Here is an 18,918-nt window from a genome sequence, read left to right as displayed (position 1 = left end):
TTATTTCTAGGTTCTCAGTTCTGTTCTACTGGTCATTGTGTCTGTTTTTGTTCCAGTATCAAGTAGTTTTTATTACACTAACCCTGTAATGGGAGCATGATGCCTCCAGTTCTATACTTTTTTCTCAAGTTTGCTCTGGTGACTTTAGGTATAGTCTGGTTCCAGATAAACTTTTGCAGCCTTCAATTTCTTCTCTTTAAAAAAAATTGTGGGGCTGGGGAGACAACACAATGGTTATGCAAAAGACTGTTAAGCCTGAGGCTTCAAAGTCCCAGGTTCAGTCCCCAGCACCACCATAAGCCAGAGCTGAGCAGTGCTCTAGTAGAAAAAAGAAAAAAGAAAAAAAATTGTGGGAACTTGATGGTGATTCCATTAAAGTTTTATGGTGTTAATTCTTCCAATCCATGAATATGGGATATCTTTCCAATTCTTTTGTATCTTTTTCTATTTTGTTGAATAGTGACTCCTATTTTTCAGTATACAAGTCCTTCACTTCTTTTATTAGGTTTATTCTAGATATTTTATTTTTTTTCTGCTATAGTGAATGAGACTTCTGGATTTCTTCTTCTTCTGACAGTGTTTGTTTGCATAAAGAGATGCCACCAAATTTTGCATACTAATTTTTTGCATACTGATTTTTTAATTTTTTATTATTTTTATTTATTTATTGGATAGAAACAGCCAGAAACTAGAGGAAAGGGGGAACTAGTGGGGGAGGGTGACAGATAGACACCTACAACCCTGCTTTACCACTTGTAAAGCTTTCCCCCTGTAGGTGGGGACCGGGAGCTCGAACCTGGGTCCCTATGCACTGTAACAGATGTGCTCAACTAGGTGCACCACCACCCAGCCCCACATACTGATTTTTAAACTATCTTTATTATCTATTACCTTTCTCATAATGTAAATAAATAAGTTTTTTTAAATATATAATTCATTTCCCTTTCAGTGGCAATCTATGAAGCTACTGCTATCTTTGAATAAAATTACTTAAAGCCTGAAGAATGAAATACTTGAAATTAGTGAACTAACTGGCAATGTCATTGTAATTTTTAAATCAAAACAACTTTATAATTAGTTCTATTAATTCAGGATTGGGTAAATCCTAGGTGTATAATCAAGACAGATCAAGAATAGATGGGTAGGGGTTGGGTGGTGTTGCACTTGGTTGAGCGTACATGTCACATTGCACAAGGACCAGGGTTTAAGCCCCTGCTCCCCACCTGATGGGTTAAACTTTTGTGAGTGGTAAAGCAGTGCTGCAGGTGTCTCCTGTCTGTCTTCCTTTCTGCCTCCCAATTCCCTCTTGATTTCTGATAGTTCCTATCCAATAAATAAAAAACGAAACAAACAAACAGCAAACAAACAAAAAGAAAAGATGATATAGAGAGAAGGATAAAGGATTCATCCATTTCACTTTTCTTGGGAAAGAAAACTGGGTATGAATAAGCAATGGGTTTTGGCCTGGACAGCATCATGTACATCTCTTCCTTTGCTCTCTTGGTCGCTCTCTCCTGGGAACCCCATGTGACCATAAAGCTGTGAGCCCTCTTCTCTCCTTCTCTCTTTATCTCTTTCTCTCTCTTTCTTTCTCTAACATGTTTTGTTTTCAATCAAAGTTTACTTTACCTGAATAATCATGTTCTCTCATTAATTCATTGTTAATATGACTACATGGTGAACTCTCAGAATGGGGACAAAGGCTATTCCCCTCCTTAACCCTTTAACATAATGGCAAGCATGAAGGGACATGAAATTCAGGTTAAATTAAACTGTTTTCCACGTAACCGGTCTAGGCTTTCTCTTAAATCAATCTCCATTGTAACCATGTGTTTACTCCTAATAAGCGTGACTCTTGTGTCCTTCAGAAACTTTTAAAATGCAGGTTTTGAGTACCTGTGGTCTCAAGTTCTTACACTTGGCCTCAGAGGTTGTTTTTGTTTCTTTTTTTGTTTGTTTTTCTCCTATTCAGAACTCCAGCATAGCAGCTTTTTACAGCAGGAGAGAGAAGGTCTCAGTGTGTGTGTGGGGGGTGGGGTGGGGGGGGGAGAGTCATGCTAGACTTTTAAAGAATTTGGCCAGATAGGTCAGCTGATGGCCTAGAGAAAAATCTGAAACCTTTCTGCTTTTTAACTATAGCTCTTAGCCTGCAAGTCCCAGAGGAGGGATGGGGGAAGGGGTTCCTAAAGCCTCCCTGCCTGGTTACAGTGTTTTTTTCTACTTTTATTTCTCAGCTGGGCCTCCTCTTTCTTTCAAAGATTGTAACATTTTCCTGAGTATTCTAACCTCTTAAGATCATGATCTTTAAATCCACTTTTTCTTGTGGTTGGGCACTTGAGTATTCCTTACCCAAGAGACTTGACCAAGTAAGTTCTGAGTTCTTTTTCTTTTTTTTTTTTTTCTCCTTTTTCAATTGTATTTTTATTCACATGGCCATGGTCCCATCTCTGTTTCATGAGGTCATGGGAGCCATCATGGTTTTGACCTTCAATCATGTGCTTGGTCTCTGGGTGCCATGTTTGTCTACAGTTACCATGACTATTTACCACGTGGTTTCAGACACCATGTTTGTCAGCCATATTAGAAAATGTTTTCTTTTGTCTTGAGACTCAGCTCATGTGCAGCGTTTGAGATTTACTGGCAAAATGTTTTATAACATTGAAAATTCATTCCTATTGATTTAATTACTGAAATCTTTATTATTTTAAATATTCTCACTTTAATTTTTACATTTTCATTTGGGTAATATTATTATTACATTTCCTTTCTTGCGTTTTCCCAGTTTATCCGCTGACCAAAGAAACTCTTATTTTCTGTTCCTTTAAAAAAATTTTTATTATTTATTTTACCTTTTGTTGCTCTTTTTTTTTATTGTTGTTGTAGTTATAGTTGTTGATGTTGTCATTGTTGGATAGGACAGAGAGAAATGGAAAGAGGAGGGGAAGACAGAGGGGGACAAGGAAGATAGTCACCTGCAGACCTGCTTCACTGCCTGTGGAGCAGACTTCCCTGCAGGTGGGGAGCTGGGGGCTTAAACCAGGATACTTACACCATTCCTTGCCCTTCATGCCACCTGTGCTTAACCCGCCACACTACAGCTGGACTCTCTATATTCTACTCTTTTTTTTAATTTAAGAAAGGATTAATTAACAAAACCATAGGGTAGGAGGGGTACAACTCCACACAATTCCCACCACCCAATCTCCATATCCCACCCCCTCCCCTAATAGCTTCCCCACTCTCTATCCCTCTGGAAGCATGGACCCAGGGTGATTGTGGGTTGTAGAAGGTGGAAGGTCTGGCTTCTGTAATTGCTTCCCCGCTGAACATGGGCGTTGACTGGTCGGTCCATACTCCCAGTCTGCCTCTCTCCTTCCCTAGTACGGTGGGTCTCTGGGGAAGCAGAGCTCCAGGAAACTTTGGTGGGGTCTTCAGTCTAGGGAAGCATGGTTGGCATCCTGATGACATCTGGAACCGGTGACTGAAAAGAGAGTTAACATACAAAGCCAAACAAATTGTTCAGCAATCATGGACCCAAAGCTTGGAATAGTGGAGAGGAAGTGTTAGAGGGATACTCACTGCAAACTCCAGTGTACTTCTGCTTTCAGGTATATATTTTGCACTAGTTTATGGATACGTGTGAACATATGCTCTCTCTCACAGAAAATGGTGTATATCTAGGTTTTGATACTATGCTAGAAAGTGAACTACCTGAGATGGTATTAGAGTACACTATGAATGGAAAGGTCTCACCCGAGTAATAAAGCTGAAGGGTTGTCATTCCACACGTGAAGTCTCTGGACACAGTCTGAAGTGAAGCATGTTGAGGTAGCAATCGTTGTGTTGATTAGGTTGTGGTCGGCAGATGCAATATTATTTGATATGGATTGGGAGAGCCATACGGGAAAGTGGGCCCTATCCAAGGGTTCCAGGACAGGGGGAAGTAGAGGCTCTATAGTGGAGATGTGAGGTTCCTGCTGTCTTAGGGTTCAAAAAGACAATGGATAGTTAATGTTATCATCACATTATTTGGTAATTGGGTTAACTTTGGAAAAAAAGGGTTTGCTATACAGTACCCAGTATCTTGTATATAACTGTGCTATTGGTTGCCTCTGATCTACTTGGTCTAGGCTTTTGAGAGAGTCCGCATATCAAATACACAGCCTATATATTAAAAAGACTCAGTCTGTGTTTTAAAAAACTTTGAGACATACAATTAAATTTCCCCCTCTCATATTAATTAACTATTGATTTATATGACTACATTTTATTAAGAGGGTACATAAACACCATTCCCACCACCAAAAGACTGTGACCCATCCCTCCCACCCACTACCACCCCCCCACTGTCCCAGAAAGCTGCATGTCTACCCCTCACCACAGGGCTTTTACTTTGGTGCCCTACTTACAATTTGGTCAGATCCTGCTTTTAGTTTCCCTTTCATATCTTCTTACTCAACTTCTGTTGACAAGTGGGATCATCCCATACTCATCTTTATCTTTCTGACTTAGCTCACTTAACATAATTCCTTCTAGCTCTGACCAATATGGGTCAGAGAAGGTGGGTTCATTGTTCTTGATAGCTGCATAGTATTCCATTGTGTATATAGACCACAGCTTTCTCAGCCACTCATCTGATGTTGGGCACCTGGGTTGACTCCAGGTTTTAGCTATTATGAATTGTACTGCTATGAACATAGGAGTAGACAACTCTTTTTGGTTGGGTGTTATGGAGTCCTTGGGGTATAACCCCAGAAGAGGAATTACTGGATCATATGGAAGGTCCATGTCTAGCCTTCTGAGAGTTTTCTAGACTGCTCTCCACAGAGGCTGTACCAATTTACATTCCCACCAGTAATACAAAAGGGTTCCTCTGTATGCCATTCTTACAGGAGTGAGGTAGTATCTTAGTGTTGTCTTAATTTACATTTCTCTGACAATCAGTGACCTAGAGCAGTTTTTCATATGTTTGTTAGCCTTTTGGATCTCCTCTGAGGTGAATGTTTTGTTCATATCCTCTGCCCATTTTTGGATGGGGTCATTTGCTTTTTTGGTGCTAAGTTTGCTGAGCTCTTTATATATTTTGGTGATTAGTTTCTTGTCTGATGTATGGTATGTGAAGATCTTCTCCCATTCTGTGAGGGGTATCTTTGTTTGTTTAATAGTCTCTTTGAATGTGCAAAAGCTTTTCAATTTGATGTAGTCCCATTGGTTTGTTTCTGCTTTCTTCTTCCTTGTAATTGGGTTTGATTCATCAAAGATGTCCTTGAAGTGTAGGTGGGAAACTTTTTACCAATGTTTTCCTCTAAGTATTTGATTGTTTCTGGTCTGACATCTAGGTCTTTGATCCATTTGGAGTTGATTTTTGTTTCTGGTGAGATAAAGTGGTTCAATTTCATTCTTCTGCATGTTTCAACCCAGTTTTCCCAGCACCATTTATTGAAGAGAGCCTCCTTTTTCCATTAAATCCTTTGGGCCCCCTTATCAAATATTAGATGTCCATAGGTGTGGGGATTTATTTCTGGGCTTTCAATTCTGTTACACTGGTCTGTGTGCCTATTTTTGTTCCAGTACCATGCTGTTTTGATGAAGATGGCTTTATAATATAGTTTAAGGTCTGGGAGTGTGATGCCTCCATTTCTGTTTCTTTTGCTCTACATGGTTTTGGCAATTATAAGTGTTTTCATGTTCCAGATAAATGATTGTAGTGTTCTATTCTCTTAAAGAAGCATGGTGGAACTTTGATGGGTATTGCATTAAATTTGTATGTGGCTCTGGGGAGAATATTCATTTTGATGATATTTATTCTTCCAATCCATGAGCATGGGATATCTTTCCATTTCTTGGTATAAATTTCTATTTCCTTGAGTAGTGACTCATAGTTTTCATTATATAAGTCTTTTACTTCTTTGGTCAACTTTATTCCTAGGTATTTGATTGATTTTGCTGAAACAGTAAATGGGAGTGATTTCTGGATGTCTTCTTCTTCAGATTTAGTGTTTGCATAAAGAAATGCCACTGATTTTTGTACATTGATTTTGTAGCCTGATATCTTGCTATATTGCCTAATAACTTCCAGTAGTTTTCTGCTGGATTCTTTAGGTTTTTCTATGTACGGTATCATATCATCTGCAAATAGTGAGAGCTTGACTTCTTCCCTTTCAATCTGTATTCCTTTGATTTCTTTCTCTTGCCTGATTGCTATGGCAAGAACTTTCAATACTATGTTGAAGAGTAATGGTGACAGTGGACAGCCCTGTCTAGTCCCTGATGTGAGGGGAAATGCTTTCAGCTTCTGTCCATTGAGTATGATGTTGGCTGTAGGTTTGCTATAAATAGACTCCACTATCTTGAGGAATTTCCCATTTATTCTCATTTTTTGTAGAGTTTTGAGCATGAATGGGTGTTATATTTTGTCAAAGGTTTTCTCTGCATCTATTGAGTTAATCATGTTGTTTTTGGCTTTGCTTTTACTTATGTGGTGAATGACATTGATTGACTGACAGATGTTGAACCAGCCTTGCATTCCTGGGATGAATCCCACTTGTTCGTGATGAACAATCTTTTTGATATGCTGCTGTATCTGGTTGGCCAAGATCTTGTTTACTATTTTGGCATCTATGTTCATCAGAGATATTGGTCTGTAGTTTTCCTTTTATGTTCTGTCCCTATCAGCTTTTGGTATCAGGGCGATGTTGGCTTCATAGAAGGTGGAAGGGAACATTCCTGTTTCTTCAATCTTATGGTAAAGCTTAAGAAGTATGGGTACTGTTTCCTGGAAGTTTTGTAGAATTTGTGAAGCCGTCTGGTCCAGGACTTTTGTTGTTGTGGAGATTCTTAATATTGGTTTCAATTTCTTTGTCTGTGATTGGTGCATTTAGATTTTGTAGTTCTTCTTGGTTCAGTTTTGGAAGGGCATAGGTTTCTAGGAATTGTTCCATTTCTTCCAGATTCTCTAGTTTGGTGGTGTATAGTTCTTCACAGAAGTTTCGCATGATTCTCTGGATTTCTGTGGTGTCAGTTGTGATATCTCCTCTATCGTTTACAATTCTATGAATTTGAGTCTTCTCTCTTTTTTGTTTGTGAGTCTGGCTAAGTGTTTGTCAGTTTTGTTTAATCTTTCAAAGAACCAACATTTGGCTTCATTGATCTTTTGTATGGTTCTTTTATTTTCGATGTTGTTTATTTCTGCTCTAATTTTAGTGATTCCTGTTCTCTGGTTGCTTTAGGGTTCCTTGTTCCTCTTCCTCTAAGTCCTTGAGGTGTGCAGTAAGGTTGTTCATTTGATCTTTTTCTTTTTGTTTAATATGTGATTGTATGGCTATAAGTTTCCCTCTCAGTACTGCTTTAGCTGTGTCCCAAATATTTTGATAGGTTGTGTCTTCATTTTCATTTGTTTCCAGGAATATTTGAATTTCCTGCTTGAGTGAATCTCTGACCCAGTGGTTCTTAAGGAGTATGTTGTTTAGTTTCCAAATTCTGTGACTTTTAATAATTTTCTGTTTGTTGTTAAATATTAGTTTTATTCCACTGTGGTCTGAGAAGATACTTGCGATCATTTCGCTGCTCTTGAATTTATTGATGCTTTCTTTGTGGCCTAACATGTGGTCTATCTTTGAGTATGTGTTATGTGGATTTGAATAGAAGGTGTATTCCAGTTTTTTGGGGTGAAGGACTCTGAAAATGTCTAAGAGGTCTAGTCTGTCAATCTCTTCATTCAATTCTCTTGTATCTTTGTTCGTTCTCTGCATTGTTGATCTGTCTAAGTGGGACAGTGGGGTATTGAAGTCTTCCACTATTATTGTATTCCTATTCATGTATTTGAAACTCTTTCAGTAAGTGCTTGATGTATTTAGATGGTCCCTCATTGGGTGCATAGATGTTAATAATTGTTAAGTCTTCTTGGATGATTGATCCTCTAATCATTATTTAATGTCCTTGCCTATCTTTTACTACTTTATTTAATTTAAAATCTATCGTGTCTGAGGTGAGAATGGCTGTTCCTGCCCTTTTTTGTGGTCTGTTAGCCTGTATGACAGTTTTCCATCCTTTTACTTTAAGTCTGTATTTATCTTGTTGTGACAGATGGGATTCTTGCAAGCAGCATATGGTTGGGTTATGCTTTCTGATCCATCCCCCCACTCTGTGCCTTTTGATGGGTGAGTTTAAGTCATTGACATTTATTGATATTATGGATTTAATGTATTGTAGTGCCATTGTTCTAAATAAATTTTTGTTTGCTCTGATATATTGCAAGTATTATAGTGATGTTATTGTTCATAAGAGGTCTTTTAGAACCTCTTTCATGGCCGGTTTGTTGATAGTTGCCTCCTTTAACTGTTGTTTGTCTCCTTATTTTCTATTCTAAGATTAAATTAAGAGACCATTACTAAAGTTAGAGTTTACATTACAACCCAATTTTAAGAATTGAGTGGAGGGTTTCATAGCAACTTTTGCCTTTCTGATTGCTTGTAATCTTGCTGGTAGTGCACTAGAGTGCATGCTTAGCTGGCTGGCTATTCAGTTCATAGACGTGTGAACAAGGTAATGCCATGGGAACTACGAAAGGAGACATCCTATTTGTTCCCCACTGAAGATGCTTCCACTAAGGATGCTTATTGGGAGATCACGCAGACATAGCGGAATCTAGTGGCCCTGTGGGTGAACTCCCTATCAAAAGGGCATATTTTCTCATTTTTTCTTGCAGAAGAGAAGCTGCACCTCAGTACCTCCAAGGTTCCCACCTGAATCTCCACTTGGAGTCATACTTAAAGATTGGGAAAGGTTTGGGTACCCAAGGACAGAACCAAAACACAAGATGCATTACTGTAATGTCATGTGACCTAGGTACAAACTGGCTAAAGGGGTAACATGGCCCCATAATGGTTCTAAAGCTTATTATTCAGTTAGAATTATGTTGCCAAAAGGAGAGAAAAGATGAGCTAAAAGTATGTAAAATTGTTCTTTGAATTTCCTCGTGTTTCACAGAGCTACCCAAATTTCCCAGGTTCAATAAAAATTGTTCTTTGAATTGCCTCGTGTTTCACAGAGCTACCCAGAGTTCCCAGGTTCAACCCCCTGTACCACCATAAGAGTGGTGCAGAGTGGAACTCTGGTAATAAAAAAATATTTAATTATGGAACATTCTTTAAATGTTTGTTGGTCTTTTGATTCCCTTTGATAAATATTCTGTTCACATCATCTCATTTTGGATGGGGTTATTTGCTTTCTTGATGAGTAGTGAACTTTCTATTTTGGTTGTTAGTTTCTTGTTTACATGATGTATAAAAGATCTCACATTCCATAAGAGGTTTCTCTGTATGTGTGATTTCTTTTACAGTACAAAAGATTTGATTTTTTTATTTGATGTAGTCCCATTGGTTTATTTTTAGTTTTTGTAACTAGATTTTCATCATTGAAGATGCTCCTTAAAACTTAGAAGGGACCAGTATTTTCCTCTCCAGTTTTTGATGGGTTTCTGGTCTGATAGTCAGTTCTGGACCCATTTAAAATTTGCTTTTCTGTTGATAAGATATAATGGTTCATTTTAATTCTTCCACTCATTTCAATCTTATATTCCCAACACCATTTGTTTGGTATTTCCCCCACTTATTATCCTAGGCATATTTGTAAAAGCTTGAAGGCCCCTATATAGGTGTAGAAATATATTTCTAGACACTTAATTCTATCCCACTGTTCAGTGTATCTGTTTATGCTCCAGTGTCCAGCAATTTTGACTATAGTGGCTTTATAATACAGTTTGAGCTGGTTAACATTTGTAGCTCTTGTTCTATCCTAAAACTTAGGTGGGGCCTTGGTTGAGATCACATTAGATTTATATATGGCTCTAGATACTGTATTCACCTTGATGTTAATTCTTCTAGACCATGAAATATCTTTCTACTTTGTGTCTCTTTCTAGTACCTTAATAGTGACTCATAATTTCCTATCTACATGTCTTTCACTTACTTTGCTATGTTCACTCCTAGATTTTTTGTCTTGCCCTTATAGTAAAAGGGATTGATTTCTAAATGTCTACTTCTCAGTGTTTATATAAAGAGATGCCACTGACTCTTACTTGTTAGTGGTATAGCCTGACACCTTCCTAGGTTGCCTGATTATTTCCAGTAGATTCACTAGCTCTTCTATACATACTATTATTGACTTCCACAGATAGTGAAAGTTTGACTTATCCTCTTCCTATCTGTATCCCTTATTCCTTGAACCTGCCTGATTACTATGGTCAGAACTTTTAACACTAGTGGACATTCCTGTTTGGTACCTCATCTAAAAGGAAAATGCTTCCATTTCTTTTTTTCCACCATTAAGTATATAGATTCCACTGGAGTTTTTTTCATCTGTTATTAAGAGATGTTCGATTTTTGTCAAGGCCTTCTTTCCATCTATTGATTATAACCATGTGTTTTTAGCCTTGCCTTTATTGATGTGATAGAACACATTGAGTAACTTATATATCTTAAGCCAACTTTATATTCCTGAGATACAGTTCTTTAAATGTGCTATAGTATCTGGCTGATAAAATTTTGTTCAGTATTTTAATACCTAAGATACCTTATTGTAATTATCAAGCTAACACTGAAAAGACCCTTGAGCCTGGGCTCCTCTAAAACTTAAGCATTTCTTAACTCAAGGCTAGACACCATAGATATGCCAAGTAGACTTAAGTCCAGCAGATTTTGTAATAGTTATTCAGCTACTGTATAACTGGCCTTCAAAGCCTCAATAGCTGGGAGAAAGTTAGATCTTATTAGATAGAGAGTGGACTGCAGTGGTCCAGGAGGTGGTGCAGTAGATAAAGCACTGGACTCTCACACAGGAAGTCTCAAATTTAATCCCTGGCAGCACATGTACCAGAGTCATGTCTGGTTCTTTCTCTCCTGCTATCTTTCTCATTAAGAAATAAATAAAGTCTTTTTTTAAATAATTTATTTCTTTATTGGGGAATTAATGCTTTACATTCAACAGTAAATACAATAGTTTGTACATGCATAACATTCCCAAGATTCCCATTTAATAATACAACCCCCACTATGTCATTCATCATCTTTCATGGACCTGTATTCTCCCCACCAACCCACCCACCCCAGAGTCTTTTACTTTGGTGTAATACTCCAATTCCATTTCAGGTTTGACTTGTGTTTTCTTTTCTAATCTTGTTTTTCAACTTCGGCCTGAGAGTGAGATCATCCCATATTCATCCTTCAGTTTCTGACTTATTTCACTCAACATGATTTTTTCAAGGTCCATCCAAGATTGGCTGAAAACGGTGAAGTCACCATTTTTTACAGCTGAGTAGTATTCCATTGTGTATATATACCACAACTTGCTCAGCCACTCATCTGTTGTTGGACACCTGGGTTGCTTCCAGGTTTTGGCTATTACAAATGGTGCTGCCAAAAACATATGTGTACACAGATCTTTTTGGATGGATGTGTTGGGTTCCTTAGGATATATCCCCAGGAGGGGACCCAGACTATTACATGGGGAAAGCAGAGTCTTTTCAACAAATGGTGTTGGAAACAATGGGTTGAAACATGCAGAAGAATGAAACTGAATCACTGTATTTCACCAAATACAAAAGTAAATTCCAAGTGGATCAAGGACTTGGATGTTAGACCACAAACTATCAGATACTTAGAGGAAAATATTGGCAGAACTTTTTTTCTCATAAATTTTAAAGACATTTTCAATGAAACGAATCCAAAAGACTAAGGCAAGTATAAACCTAGGGGACTACATCAAATTAAAAAGCTTCTTCACAGCAAAAGAAACCACTACCCAAACCAAGAGACCCCTCACAGAATGGGAGAAGATCTTTACATGCCATACATCAGATAAGAGTTTAATAACCAACATATATAAAGAGCTTGCCAGACTCAACAAGAAGAAATAAATAAAGTCTTTAAAAGTGAGAGAGTGGGCTACAGAAACTGGATGGTGGCAAGAGACAGGCTTCCCTAGTTTGGCTGTTTTGGCCAGTGACAGGCCACTTCACCTGGAATCCTAGTCTTAGTCATAGATTATGGGCCCAGGTCTACCTGGTGTCTCTATCTGAAGTCACTGATCACTTCCCTCAGGGATGTCTTTCGCTCTATCCTATCGTGGGCCTCTCAGAATTCTTGTCCTCTGATTAAGACTGTCCCACTCTCTGAAGAGAGGTTGGGTCACTTGAGGAAAAGGCAGTTGCCCAACCTACAGACATGGCCCCAGCTGTGACCATAGAGGGAGCCTAAACTGACAGGGACCCAGAGGTAATATAGGCTCCTTGATAAATATTAACAGACATGGGCCCCTGGTCAGATAGATATGGTACAGTTAATTTTATTTATGTGTGTGTGTGTGTGTGTCTTCATTTCAATATGGGAGCCACTCTACATTAATCCAGTTCTCAAGTCCCACACTCTACCCTAATGTCATCCTCCCAGATAGTTCTCAATCCTGCTTTTATGGCAATAGCTCAAAGATTATTAGAGTCCTAGTATCTAAAACTGTTTACATTTAAATAGATTCCATAGCTACCTTTCATCCTGACCTTCTTAGCTTAAATTGACTCTATTCTTCTATTCTGGCCCCCTATTTTTAAACATTTGTATGCTGTTCTGCCTTTCAGCCATCAAGAACCAGAAGCTGCCACGACAACACCTTGACCTCCCTGCACAGATGACCACATGAAGTGTCCAGAAACCTCATCTCTTCAGAGCCCTAGCCTACTACAGAAATATCAGGAACAGCATAAGTGTGTCTAGGAGTAGGTGACTGCCCACTGTCAGGAAGCAGTTACAGAACAAAACTCCTTCAACACCCCCCCCCACACACAAATTTTGTGTCCATGCTCGGGGTGGGGGTGGGGGTGTTGCTAAGGGAGAGAAGGACCACCCAGAAATGAGAGTAGTTACAGGTGTGGCTTGGAAGGTGTAGGTTGGGTTTTTGAGTTTATAGCCCAGAACTGGTTCAGGCTCTCTTGCTCTTGATCTTGGCCCAGACAGTATCACCTAAGTCTCTTCTTTTGCTCTCTTTCTTGCTTCCTCCTGGGAACCACCATGTGGCCATAAAGCTTGTCAGTCCTCTCTTTCTCTCTCGCTTTCTTTCTCTTAACATGTTTTGTTTTTAAGTTTAATTTACAAGATGCTGGGTATTATACCCCAAACCCTAACAAAGGGGCTTTCCAAAGTTAACCCTATCACCAAATAATGTGATGATAACAATAACTATCCATTGTCTTCTTGAACCCTAAGACATCTGGAACCTCACATTTCCACTATAAAGCATATGTTTCCCCCAGTCCTGGAACCTTAGGGTGGGGCCCACTTTCCTACATGCTGCTCTTAATTCAAATAAAATAATATTGCATCCGCGGATCGCAACCTAATCAACGCAACGAGTGCCACCACAACATGCTTCATTTCAGACTGTGTCCAGAGACTTCAGGTGTGGAATGACAACCCTTCAGCTTCATCACTCAGGTGAGACCTTTCCTTTCATAGCATTCTCTAATTCCATTCCAGGTGTTCCACTCCCCAATAAAGTCCCCAAACCTAGATATAGTCCAGGTCCCCTGAGATAGAGCATAGGTTCACCCGCGTCTATAAACTAGGGGAAAAATATATACCTGAAAACAAAAGTACACAAGAGCATGCAGGAAATACCCCCCATCTGCACTATTGCAGTCTTTAGGTCCATGATTGTTCAACAGTTTGTTTGACTTTGTATGTTAACTCTCTTTTCAGCCACCAGGTTCTGGATGCCAACAAGATGCTGACCAGACTTCCCTGGACAAAAGACCTCATCAATGTGTACCGGAGCTCTGCTTCCCCAGAGACTCACCCTATTAGGGAAAGAGAGAGGCAGACTAGGAGTATAGATCGACCAGTCAATGCCCATGTTCAGCAGGGAAGCAATTACAGAAGCCAGACCTTCCACCCTCTGCAACCCACAATGAACCTGGATCCATACTCTCAGAGAGACAGAGAATGGGAAGGCTATCAGGGGAGGGGGTGTGATATGGAGATCGGGTTTATGGGAATTGTGGAACTGTACCCCTCTTATTCTATGGTTTTGTTAATGTCTCCTTTCTTAAATAATAAAAAAAAGAAAGTTAAGGATACACACACACAAAAAGCTATTTTGTTTACATTCTTCACAGAGATTTAAGGAAATGGGAGGGGAAGTGGTCATTTCCTGGGAAAACAACAAGAAAAAAAAAAACCTCTTCTTGTTAATCTGAATAAAAACAGTTTTAACACTTCTGGTGAGAATGTAAATTGGTCCAACCTCTGTGGAAAGCCCTCTGGAGAACTCTCAGAAGGCTAGAACTGGACCTACCCTATGATCCTGCAATTCCTCTCCTGGGGATATATCCTAAAGGAACCAAACCTACTCATCCAAAATGGTCTGTGTACACCTATGTTCATAGCAGCACAATTTGTAATAGCCAAAACCTGGAAGCAACCCAGGTGTCCAACAACAGATGAGTGGCTGAGCAATTTGTGGTCTATAAACACAATGGAATAGTACTCAGCTATTAGTCACCTTCATCCCACCTGAATGGATCTTGAAAATACTGGGTTAAGTGAGATAAACCAGAAATTGAAGGATGAATATGGATGATCTCACTCTTAGGCAGAAGTTAAAAAACAAGATCAGAAGGGAAAATAGTAAGCAGAACTTGGACTGGAGTGGGTGTATTGCACCAAAGTAAAAGACTGGTGTGGTAGAGGTGGGGGGGTTCCGGTTCTGGAACATGATAGCAGAGGAGTACCTAGTGGGGGTTGAACTGTCATGTGGAAAACTGGGAAATGTTACACATGTACAAACTATTGTATTTTACTGCCAATTATAATAATACATTAATCTCCCAAAAATTTTTAAAGAATTAAAGTAAATGTCAAGCTATTTAAAATTTTATGAAGTGAAAATTTCTTGTCAAAGCTCTAAAACTTTAAATATATTTAATTAAATAAGAAATGTAAAAACTTCCTAAGGGACCTAGGGTAGGTTTTTGTTTTGTTTTGTTTTATTTTTTCCTCATTGTGGAAAATTTATCTACAGATTTCTGGCTTTTAAATTCTGAGAAGCATTGTCATATAACATGTGTCTTGCTTTTATTTTTGAAATTTAAAGATTAAAAATGTTTATTACCTTGCTTAAATAAGTTAAAAAATGTTAACTGAGAAGTATTCTAAATATGGTATAAGATAGTATTTGAACATAGTTTATAAATAGAATATAACAGTATTACATGGTGGACCAACTTATTTATCTTAATTAGCTCCAAGTATATATGTTTAGCTTTCACATTTCTAAATCTGCAACAAAGGACAAGGATGCCACAACAAAGTCTAAACTAGACTGACTTAATTTCATCTGAAATTTCACTAGTACTTCTACAAGTTCTATATGGGATAATTATATAAAATTTATAATTTTAAAGAAGAAAATGTTTTAAGTTAAAAAAAAATAAGCAGTTGATGGTATAAAGGTAGAAGAGGACAGAAGGTATTGTTATGGCATCTTCTAGAGACTGTAGAGGCAGTGAAGTAGGTGTTCTGTGCAGAAAGAAGCAGAAGCTGCTAGATGAAATTGGACATTCATAGTACGTAATCATTAAACATTACAACAGTGCTGGGGAAATGAAATAAAATAACCTGATATATGATTTTAGTCTAATTGTCAAATTCAGTTTTAGGTACAAAACATAAAGAGTGTATCAGGAAGAAAAAATTATTAGATATATGTTTTTAAAGCACTGGAGGTCTAATCAAAATGACTCAATTTTTAGAGGCACATAGTCCAAAAAAATAGACAGTTTTTCTGGCTACAAGACTGAATCAAATAACCATTCTGTGCCCTGAGTGACATAACTGTAAAATGAGCCTTATTTCTCATAAGTGTCCTTTCTGCCAACTGCTCACAAATTGTAGGTTGGCTGATTGAAGGACTCCTATGTCAATAGTGCAGTCACTTTTTCTTGTGGCCTTTATAAAACTAACCATTTTACCTCTTTTAAAAGAATGTTCTTCTTATCTAGGAATTATTAGGTCTCTAATATTCATCAGAAGTGTTTGAATTACTATCATAGTTTTTGCTTCAACCATGGTTGTTGTAGAGTAATATGGTGAACATTTTCATAATGTTCAAATAGGAAAGGCCTTTTTAAATTTGCCAGGAAACTAAATTACCTTGAAACAATTAACTATATCATATACAAATGACAACACATCTAATTCTTCAATTCTCCAAGAAGCAGTAGAAAATAACCACAGTCTAAAAGGAAAAAAATAAATCTTCAGAAATGACAAAAGAAATTCTAAAGACTGGGAATCGGGTTCAGGAAATTAAACAAAGAACATAGCTGAAAATCTGAGAAACAAAGTCATCAGAATTTGTAAAAATTCTCTAACATATTTAAATAAACTTAGTATGGTACAGCATTTTTCGTAATATTTTTATAATTTCACTAGGGAAATAATTTATAAGACAGTTGTCATGTGGGTAAAATTTCAACTTCCTTTTTTTCTCTTTCTTTCTTTCTTTCTTTCTTTCTTCTTTCTTCTTCTTCTACTTTTTTTTTTTTGATGGAGACAAGAAAACAAAGTGAAAGAAACCACAACATGGAACTTTATTCAATATAGTGGAGGATGGGCTTCAACCTGGGCTGCACACAAGGCAAAGCAGTACGCTATGCAAGTAAGCTATTTTTGCATGCCCAAGTACAATTTCTTATTTTCTCATGCTCAGTATCTTCAAACCACTTTCACCACCAAGTTATATCCTCCTTCACCATTGTGCACTAGGTTTTCAATACCCTCTCAACATCCTCCCCCAACATTCCCTCAATAATTAGCTTACTGGGGACCAATGTTCTACAGTCAACAGTTGATACAATAGTTTCTACATGCATAGCATTGCCCAGATTTCCACATAACAATACAACCCATACTAGGTCCTCTGTCATCATGTTCTAGGATCTGAACCCTTCCCACCTCCACCCACAACCCACCCCAGAGTCTTTTACTTTGGAGCAGTACATCAACTCCAGTCCAAGTTCTGCTTAGTGTTTTCTCTTCTGATCTTGTTTTTCAGCTTCTGCCTGTGAGTGAGATCATCTCATATTCATCCTTCTCTTTCTGGCTTATCTCACTTAACATGATTTTTTCAAGCTCCATCCAAGATGGGCTCAAAACGGTGAAATCACCATTTTTTAATTTAATTTTTTATTTATAAAAAGGAAACATTGACTAAACCATAGGATAAGAGGGGTACAACTCCACACAATTCCCACCACCAGAACTCTGTATCCCATTCCCTCCCCTGATAGCTTTCCTATTCTTTAACCCTCTGGGAGTATGGACCCAAAGTCATTGTGGGATGCAGAAGGTGGAAGGTCTGGCTTCTATAATTGCTTCCCCTCTGAACATGGGCGTTGACAGGTTGATCTATACCCCAGCCTGTCTTTCTCTTTCCCTGGTGTGGAAGTGCACTGGGGAAGCAGAGCTCCAGGACATATTGGTGGGGCTGTCTGTCTAGAGAAGTCTGGTCAGCATCATGCTAGCATCTGGAACCTGGTGGTTGACAAGAGAGTTAACACACAAAATCAAAAAAATTGTTGACCAGTCATGGACCTAAAGGCTGGAATAGTGCAGATGAAGTGTTGGGGGCTCCTCCATTTTGTAGATAGCTAGTAGGCATATTTTAGTTATATTCCATAGGGTCTGTGGCTATATTAGTGTTTTGTTGTTGTTGTTGTTGTTTTTGCCTGAGCCTGAAATCTGATATACAGGTGAATCCTAATTATTTTCTGGGTAGGTGATGTCATGGCTGGCAGAAGGACCAGAAAGCTGAATCAGGGAAGAGAGTAGCTCCCTAATATGGGAAAGGTGTATAAATATTGTTGATTATAAACTCCATCAATTTGATGTGATTTGGGGTCCATATTTATCTTAGGAGCCTATGTGACCTCTGCATCCCTGTAGATCTGAGTTCACATTCTGTGGTCATAAGTAGAAACGTTCCAAGCTGCTCCAATATCAGGACCCATCTTCCTCAGGTGTACCACAGAATATATTGTCCATCTTCCCTTTGGAGAATGGAACATTCTCTACCATTGTTGATCCAAGTTGAGGGCAAGGTCCTATGGGGACCCACAAGGAGGTCTATTGTGTTGTTCCTGATAGGAATGACTGGTAACAATGGAGGGAGGGATTTATTTGAGGTCTAAGCCCATCCATCATGTCTGTTTGGGAATCTCAGGACTCCCTGAATAGGGCCCCAGCTAATGGGGTAGCCTGATGGGAAATCACCATTTTTAATAGCTGAGTAATATATTTATACCACAGCTTGCTCAGCCACTCACCTGTTGTTGGACACCTGGGTTGCTTCCAGGTTTTGACTATTACAAATTGTGCTGCTATGAACGTAGGTGAACCAGTCTTTTTGGATGGGCATGTTTGGTTCCTCAGGATGTATTGCCAGGAGAGGAATTACAGTGTTATAGTGTTGAACCATTTCTAGCCTTCTGAGAGTTCTCCAGACTGCTTTCCACAGGGGTTGGACCAATTTATATCCCTACTAGTAGTGCAGGAAGGTTGCTTTGTCCCTACCACCTCTCCAGCATTTGTTATTGCTATTGTTTCTTTTTTTAAATTTTCTTTCTTTCTTTTATTTTATTTATTCCCTTTTGTTGTAGTTATTATTGTTGTTGTTAATTATGTCATTGTTGTTGGATACAACAGAGAGAATTCAAGAGAGGAGGGGAAGACACAGGGAGAGAGAAAGATAGACACCTGCAGACCTCTTCACCACTTGTGAAGCAACTCCCCTGCAGGTAGGGAGCTGGGGGCTCGAACCGGAATCCTTACGCAGGTCCTTGTGCTTTGTGCCACTTGCACTACCTCCCAA

The sequence above is a fragment of the Erinaceus europaeus genome, chromosome 10 (genome assembly GCF_950295315.1).
Source record: "Erinaceus europaeus chromosome 10, mEriEur2.1, whole genome shotgun sequence".
In the NCBI taxonomy this organism is placed as follows: domain Eukaryota; kingdom Metazoa; phylum Chordata; class Mammalia; order Eulipotyphla; family Erinaceidae; genus Erinaceus; species Erinaceus europaeus.
The sequence above is the reverse complement of the archived record's forward strand: the minus strand, read 5'-3'. Positions refer to the sequence as shown.